The 9,256-nt window shown below is 39.6% G+C and overlaps 1 long non-coding RNA gene across 1 annotated transcript; it reads left to right on the top strand.

Moving 5' to 3' along the window:
• Positions 1–635: 635 nt before the first annotated feature.
• Positions 636–3,406, top strand: LOC122467580. The gene is made up of 2 exons (XR_006293019.1): positions 636–774; positions 3,062–3,406. It is a non-coding gene; the product is annotated as an uncharacterized LOC122467580 (long non-coding RNA).
• The last annotated feature ends 5,850 nt before the right edge of the window (positions 3,407–9,256 follow it).

Genomic DNA, 9,256 nt, shown 5'->3' with positions numbered 1-9,256 from the left:
AATTTGACTATACAGAGTCCTAGAAACAATTACCCGTAAGTATTTCCATGAAAATTTCAGTTATTTCTTTGTGAGTTTCCTGTCACAAATGAAAACTGGATGGACAGGGGAAATATGTGAAATCTTCAAAGCTATACTGAGGAATTGTTTCTACTTGCTTGGACAAGGAAATATCAAAATAGCCAAGTTAGCACATTCAGTGATACAGTGGCTTCTTAAGGAATTAGAATTAAAGAGTCATTAACAATAGGCAGTACATTCTAAAGAAAGTGACCTGACCATTTTGGGCCCATAGTCTTTGTATTCCTACCTCCTCATAAGTAGCCCAGTTAGACAGCAAAGACAAAATGGAGATGAGCAATGCTTTTTTTCAACAGAGGTTGGTTCAATTCATTCATTCTTCTTATTCCACAGAAAAATGAAAGATAGAAAGGGAAATCCTTTTAGATGGAAGAAAGAGAGTAGAGTGTGTGTTGGGGCAGGGGAAGTGTGTATATCTATTCATCAGTGCTGGAGTGTTTCCTGTTTGGTCCCCTTCAAATTTGCTAGAATCAAAACCTATCTAAATACTTTAACTAGGTGAGGAGATTCCTGCAGTGATTCACCAACTACTTTTTTTTTTTTCTCCAGATTCCACATACCTCCAGGCTCATAAATATTCAGAGTGCTCAGACTACTTCTAAAGTATATATATTTAGTCAAGAGAACAACAGCTTCAGTGCTGCCCAGAAAAGCTATGCTCCACGCTTGTGCCTCATTCACAATGGCTTCCTGGTAAGTTCACTGTGACAAAATTCTTCCTCACTGCTTTTGTCCACAGGACTCAGGTCTTTTTGGTGTTTATGTTACTACAAGCATGCTTTCAGCTTTCTGTCACTGTCCAAATTCCTGAAGTCCCTATATCACCATCACCACCCCAACAGCGTATCTACCAAGAGTTCTTTCTGGTTCTGCTCCAGTCCGCTACTCATTTATTCCTCAGGATAAAGAAATCTTCTTTTAAAAATATTCTCCAGGAAGCTCCTGGAATCCAGATAGTCCTGCCCAGGAGCTGCAATGGAGTCAGTCTTCATCAGACTAATTTCAAAGTTACCAGCTTCTGGGTTTTTCAGTTCACTTTCCAGAAGGAAGTAAATTTGGTTCCTAAAACCTTGCTTAGGTATGCATTTCCTCTTTCTTCTTGCAGTCTCTACCTTGTTTTTAAGAGCTTTTGCTTGAAATAAATAAATGCTTAACTCTTGGGGAACTAACCACCTAAGAAAATATGCCAGGTATGATAGAGCAAGAAGGAAATATCTTGAGAACCAGGCTGACTTGGACAGCACAGTCTACTTTTCTTGATTAAGCCTCTTTAAAAAATTGTATTCTGTCCACATTTTTCTCATCTCTAAAATGGGACTAATAAACATGCTCATAAATTAACTGTGGCAGATAAGTATGAAAATATACCTGAGACATTCAGTATGGTGCCTGACCCATAGAAATATGCATGATACTTTCTTGTCCCTTGTTTTCTTGTTCCTCTTCCTTACCTCACTCAGACCACTTAAGTTGAGCTCAAAATAGAAAATGTACAGGTACACTTTAACATAACTGACAGAGGGAAGTCCCTGTATCTTATTATAAACTATGGAACCATACTTGTATTGACATTAATCACCTTCTTCCAAATATACTCTGGTGAAAATTGCTATGATTTCTGTCTCCAGTTAAATCAACTGCTCTGATCTTTTCCTCTCTCCCTCCCTTCCTTCCTTCCTTCCTTCCTTCCTCTTTCTGTGTCTTTCTTTCTTTCTTTCTTTCTTTCTTTCTTTCTTTCTTTCTTTCTTTCTTTCTGCTTTTTTTGATTGAAACAAAGGTGACACACAATGTTACATTAGTTTCAGATGTACAACATAGTGGTTGGACAAGTCTATACAATATGCTATGCTCATCACAACTGTAGCTACCATCTGTCACCACATACTATTACAGTGTCACTGACTATATTCCCTATGGTGTACCTGTTATTTTCGTGACATTCAATTTCTCTGATTTTATCAAAGAAGAAATATACTAATATTAAAAAAAATTTATATATGAACACTTACTCCAAAGAGATCCACTTAAAGCCCTTCTGAACAGCGTATGTGTTATCTTCAAGAAAACTAGAGATTGGTGAAGTTTTGCTTCACTGTTTAGATGCCTATAAGAACTGACAGAAAACCTTTGCAATAACCAAAGTGTAATTCTTTCTTGATATTTTCATTTTCTCTACTATTTACTGAGAGAAATCTGGCTTAAGTTAGAAAAGTAGTTGGCAATCAGTAAGCACTTCGGTTCAAGATGTTATAAACTGTCAAAAACCAAACTTTCCAAGGCGATTACCTCTCTTTGGCCCTATTACATCTCATGATTGAACTGTCACCTACTTGTTTTATTCATTATGATAATGGGTGCAGTGGTAAACGTATGCAAAGTATAGAAAGTCAGGTTACGGCTTGTTAGGAAGACAGTTTGATAGGCCATGCATTTGAACATTTGGAAGACATCAGTCAAAATCTGAGATCTGTTTAAGCAGGCATCTTGACAGGAATGATAACACATTTACCATCTCTACAGTCAATAAATTGCTTCCTTACCTCCAGATACCTTTTGTGTAATAAAATGTACCTTAAAATGCGTTCAGGGACGCCTGAATGGCTCAGTCGGTTAATTGGTTAATCGTCCGATTTCAGCTCAGGTCATGATCTCACAGTTGGTGAGTTCGAGCCCTGCATCAGGCTGTCTGTTGTCGGCACAGAGCCCGCATCAGATCCTCTGTGCCTCCTCCCCATCCCTGCCACCTCTCTGTCCCTCCACTGCTCCCTCTCTAAGAACAAAATAAACATTTAAAAAATGCATTCAAAAACAACTTCTTTCTTTCCTCCTCCCTCTGCCCCTTCTTTTTCCTCCCTTTCCACCTCCTCCCCTGCCCCATCTCCACTCCTTCCTCTTTTTCCTCTTCCTTCCTCTTCTATGCTCTAGAAGTGTGTGGAAAAGACTTCTTGCTAAATGACTATACATTTTTGTTCTCCCTTAGGTGAAGAATCCAGATTTTATTGAAGGAGGTAATGAAGTCACCTAAAGTATTTCATTTTCTAGTACTCTTGGTCAATTGTCGACAAAAGTATTGTGTGGGCTCTCTCTGCCAAAAAGAATCTGACTCAGCTGCTTCCTGGACTGTGAACAAAGTGGCAGAAATTTGAGAAGTCAACTTGGACTATGAGATGACCTTGGGGATAGAAGCCACAAACTAGGAGGTAGAACAGAAAGATGGAAGGAACATGAGCCCTGAGTACTCTGGAACCTGCAAAGTTTTGCCTAAATACTCCAGATTCCCTTTGCCTGAGAGAAAAGTAAACTTTTATTTTCTTTAAGCCTTTTATATTTTGTGTTTTTTTTTCTGTAATGTAGAGCACATCAAATTCTAAGTGATAGAAGTAACATTTTCGGTTCCATGGAATACTATTTTTGTTCTAGGTGTTTTGATCAAAAAGTAAATAAACAAACAATCCCCCAAAACACTAAACAACTGTAAACAATAACAAGATAAAACAAGAACCAAGGAGGTCAATTAAGTTCGTAACACATTTCAGTCTAAAGCCTACACGTAATGCCTCTATGTCAAACGTCAATCTAATGCCTACAAGTCTCCATAAAAGAGACTATAGGAGTCTATAGGAGCACATTAAAGGCTCTGTAAATTACGAGAGATAGGAAAACGGGTTAACTTTGACCCAGCCCCTCCCAGAGATAATTATTTGTCTATGATCCCTTTCTTGTGAAACACTTGTTAATATTGTGGATAAGTGACATCACAGGAGCCATTTTAAAATAGAGCCTCAGCAACCACTGCAGACAAACAGCCTTTACTCGCCTTTGTCTGAACCTGGCCAGAGCCTTTGGACCTGGAAAAACAGCAAGGTTTTAAACAATTGCTGGAGAAGTCAGAAGGAGAATGGCCACCCTGATCACAAGAACAGTTGTGGACTTTGTGCAGTCACAATCAGTAATCAATCAGTGCAAAACCCAGAATAGCATAGCTTGTTAACACCATAGAAAACTTTTTCTTTTCTTCAGCTCATGGAATTGCCCCTTTACTTTTCCTGTTATGCTTTCACCCTACAAGTGGGACACTCCTTGGGTTTCTACCTCAATCTGTGTTCCCTGAACTGGAGTTCTAGGATACCAAAATTAATGCCCATTTACTTCTCTTTGAAGCTCTTATTTGCAGGTCAACTATACCTTATAGAATATAGTTTAGGAAGCTGTACTTCGGTTTAGTTTTAGGAAACATCACTTTCGAGACTGCCCAGAATACTGGGCTTAATGAAGTCTTGGACTGACTGAGAAAAACGAGAAGCGCCTCCGGCTCTGTTCCTAACCGCCTAGTGAGTCCATCTTCTGTAAAATAAAGGACTTTGAATCAGATTGCCAATTAGCTTTCAGCCCTACACTTCCATGAGGTCAGATTAGGTCTGACAAACAGTTATCTTTTGGGTGTTCTTAGATGCAAGCATATGCGAATAACCTATATATATATATATATATATATATATATATATATATATATATATATTTTTTTTTTTTTAAAAAGCAGAATACAAAGTCTCATATTTAAAAATTTTTTTTCAACATTTATTTTTTTGGGGACAGAGAGAGACAGAGCATGAACGGGGGAGGGGCAGAGAGAGAGACAGAGACAGAATCGGAAACAGGCTCCGGGCTCTGAGCCATCAGCCCAGAGCCCGACGCGGGGCTCGAACTCCCGGACCGCGAGATCGTGACCTGGCTGAAGTCAGACGCTCAACCGACTGCGCCACCCAGGCGCCCCAAAAGTCTCATATTTTAAATTCTTCCCCAGCGTCAAAGAAATGTAACCAAGAATTAAACAAGGTAATTTTCTCACAACGTTGTTTCCTGACTTCCTTTACAGTTACCATATTTTTTTCTGTCATGGTTGCATGGGCTGATGGTTACCTTCATGAGGTAATTGCAGGATGGAGTGGGGTCCACTATTCAGATGGAGCTCTGGAGGTCATTGATAGCTCTTAACTAATTTACAGTTCTTTAATTCTGGCTTGAAACTGTTGACAAAAGCACCTAACGGCAAACTAATTCTTATATCAAAGGCCGGTTTAGGGTTGGTATAATCCGTGGGAATATGATTCTTTATACTGAACAGAAATGTCTTCCCAACTGGCTGAACTCAGTGACTCAAATAAATTGAGAAGGAAGAGTATGTAAATGCGTTTTCACTTTTGGCTAACCTCCTTATGTATGCAATTTGATAGTTTTGCTTTACGAGTAGGAAAAGTGACGAAAAGTGTACTAATTTTTCACAAGAATATGCTTTGTTGCAAAGCAACAAATGCAAACTCACCAAAATGGCTTGACCACTTTTTTATTTCAAATTTTTAAATTGAATTTTGGAATGTTTTCGTATGTTTGTGTTTTATAGAATTTAACTTCGAGTACTATTTCCGATAATAGGTGTTTTAACACGTGAAATTATCCTAACATTGTTAAAAATTGTAGAGAAGTCATGGAGATAGACACTTGAAGCTGTCCAGGATAAATTCAGTATAGCTGAATACAAAACGAAACAAAACAAAAACTTCAAAGGACATGAATCTAAATTTGCACACCAGAGGAATTAAGAAGGGATTATTTACTTTAACTTGGATCTTCTTAATTCACTACTTTTCCTCATAGTTTTGCCATAGACAGTTAAACCAACAATTCACTGAGAACATATTTGGACAGATAAAACATAGTTTCACAGATCTCTTTTGCAAGCATAAAGAAAGATACACCAAAACCCACACATGTGTAGTCACTTCTACAAGGCTTCAGTTTGTATTAGGTATTTGGCTTGGATGCAAGCCTATGGAAAACCAGCTATGCAGAACCTCTCTCTAATTCATTCATTCATTCATTCATTTTTAATGTTTTTATTTTATGTTTTGAGAGACAGAGACAGAACGCTAGTTGGGGAGGGGCAGAGAGAGAGGGAGACACAGAATATGAAGCAGGCTCCAGGCTCTGAGCTGTCAGCACAGAGCCTAAGGGGGCCTGGAACTCACATACCCGACCACGAGATCATGATGTGAGCTGAAGTCAGACGCTTAACTGAGTCGCCCAGGCACCTCTATCTCTCATTCTTTTAGACCATGTGGGACTGATGGTGAGGGTTGCAAGTACAAGTCATATATCAAATGCATTTGCTATGGCCAACAGCACAAAATGAGGCTGCTTGTTCCGATGTTATTTATTATCTGCTTTGGGTAGTGTTCTTGGTTGCCTTCAAAGACTGTGAGTTTAGATATTAACATTGAGTTTAAGTTACTGGTCATTCTGTGACACTTTATCAGCAGACATAAAGTGCCAATTCACTCTTTTCTGTGGCCCAGTCAGAACAATGGACAACAATCACTAGATCACATTGCTAAGGGCACCTCACTCAGGCCTGGCAGACTGTGCTGTAGGCTGCTTGGATAATGCATTCATGGCCTTGTCCTCAGGATCCTCACTGAAAATTGTGTAGGACAGATAGAACAGATTATATGGCCTACTTTCACTTCCCTTATCTCCCTTGCTAACAAAACCTTGACTTTGCTCATTTACCACATGATCAAGGAAATGACCTCATCCACGGCTTGGGTGAATCTCACTTAGACTAAGTAATCATGGTGGTGTTATGTTCATGACTTTGATCATTGAGGTTTGGGCAAGTGACCCAGATGAGGCCGATGAGCCATCTGGAGGGGATTCTAAGATCTGTTCTCTAGCTCTTAAGGAGGCTTTGGGGACATGTGTTTCGTGGTGTTGTAGTTACTGATCTAACATCTAGATCTAACATCTAGAACTCCTGCAGGCCTCTTACAAAAGGAAAGGAGCCAACCGGAGAGCAAAGGCCAAACACCAAAGATGGTAAAGCAGAGAGGGGAAATAACCTCTCTGGTAATGGTGACATCATCCTTAATGATTATAACTCACCCGGAGTCACCCCAGTTCTAGACCTTTTGTTCTGGAGGCAGTACATTTCCTTATCTTCAGGGCCTATTTGAGAGGGCCAAAGGCATCATTGCTGATATATGTAAATACAATTTATCATCCTATACTTAGCTTATTGAATTTTACGGTTAAAACAGATCTTAAAATTTAATGGAAGAAAAATAAAATACTAAAGTAAGAATGATCACTTTCTTTTTCCATGGCAAAAAACTACTTTATTAGCAAAGTTACCATAAGGAAATGCAGGTGATTGGTGATGCCATAGATTCTTGATGAGGCATTTCTTGAAGTGGTCAGATTTTTTTCTAGGCATTCCAGAAATACGTTTTAAACACAAACACAACTGGAAAGAGAAAGAAGTTATGGGATATTTGGGGATATGAATCCCTAGCCAGGCAAGAGGGTGAGAGAGTCCAAACTAAGAAACCTTAAAGATTTTTCTTAATGGGTACAGTCAATCTGGGAGGCAAAATCTTGCGTTACCAAGATGTTCAAAGTCTTCCACATCAATAAATTCTCTTCTAACCTGATACTCCACCTCCTTTCCAGTCTGACAACCCTTACATCCACTTCCTACACTGTTCCCCTGTTTCCCACTGGTACATATTGGCCAGGCCCCAACTCTTTTGGTGAAATAGTCCCAGATAAGGAACAGTGTTCCCCCTTTTAGCCTACAATGAGACATGACTCCAGCTATTGGCCTGCTTATAATGAGAGAAGGTGGAACAGATCTGGAAAGGGACATGCACTGTTTTGTAAGGCACATGCTATAGGTAAGATTCTTCAAGGTGTCCAGACACAGGGAGGCTGGTCTTCTCAATTGCAGGGGAAAGAAGATTGCTTCTGCTAGCCCAGTGGGGTAGAGAATACAAGGCTTCATGGTATTCTGGCACAGCCACACAAATAAACTTATACCAGGCCTCAGGATCTTACCTCTTCTCTAGCAAAGCCGTGAGTTTAGTAGAGGAGGTCTGTCAAGCTGCACATTCAGTGTTCTTTGTGTTCCTGCTAATCTTTTAATTAAAACCTGGGCTGGATATCTAACACGGCACAATCTACTGCTGTGAAAGTGAGAGTTTCTTTAAATGCTGCCATACAACAGTTGTAGCAACAACAGAAAGCCCTGACATGATAGTTTACTCATCTGAGCCTATCTTGTTTTCTTTAATGACTGATTCCAAGACAAATAAGAAAAACTTGCCAATAATACACAGTCCTTATCATTTCAATTGCTCTTATCTTGTTCATGCGCTACAGCTACTGAATAATCCAATGCTGTCCCTTCCACTTGTACTTCATCCAGATCCATGTGAGGTGAAAGAATCATGGCTCTCAGCATGCCAAAGGCCAATGTCACTTCACAGTTCACCAGCGCTGCCTTCGTTGCTGCCATCTGACTAGAGGAATGCTCCATTTCCAGTATCCCATCCTGACATTCTACTTTCTAGGGTCACTTCAGACCCCGACCTTGTGTGAGTTCCTCCTAAACAGAGGCCAGGATTTGGGTAAGGGTAATTTATTTAGGAGTTAGGGAATCCAAGGAAGTAGAAAAGAGGGAAAAGGAAGAGTAAAACAAGGAATTATGTGAGTTGCTGCTGTGGGTGGGGTAGGGGGTTGCTGATTCCATGGAGAACTCCTGAGAAATATAGAGCTAACATCACAGAATTATCCTTCTGAAGGACAGAAGGCTGGGACATTAATTGACTTTGTACTTGTCTCATATTCTTTGACAACTTCTCCTGGGCACATGAATCTCTTGCAACTTTCCTGCAGCTTCAGAGAGGGTGGAAAGGCACACAGCCCTCTTGAGGTCAAATGCATAGTGCATAGTGACAACTGTGGGTGGAATTTGAGGTGGGCACAGAGAATGTGACATGGGCACCAAGCCATCAACTATAACTCCTATCTATAGGAGACTCTCCTGATTAAGTCATAGAATGGCCTATTATATGTTTCTGTGGATTGTTGGGTACTGAAATTCAAAGCATTCAACTTGAGCATACTAATGAAGTCTGTAAACAGAAAGCTCACATTAATGCAAATGTATAAAGCAAAACATACTAAATTGAGCCATATTAGACACTTTTTCCCTTAATTATTTTTCCAACTAAAACTCCAATGCATTATTTTTGTAATTTTGGTCATTATTGCATCAACTGAGAAATGCTACAATTTCTTTTTCGCTTTTTATTTTTGAAGTGGTTATAGACTCATGGGA

Source organism: Prionailurus bengalensis, chromosome B1 (assembly GCF_016509475.1).
Source record: "Prionailurus bengalensis isolate Pbe53 chromosome B1, Fcat_Pben_1.1_paternal_pri, whole genome shotgun sequence".
Taxonomy (NCBI): domain Eukaryota; kingdom Metazoa; phylum Chordata; class Mammalia; order Carnivora; family Felidae; genus Prionailurus; species Prionailurus bengalensis.
This window is presented reverse-complemented; position numbering and strand designations above follow the sequence as displayed.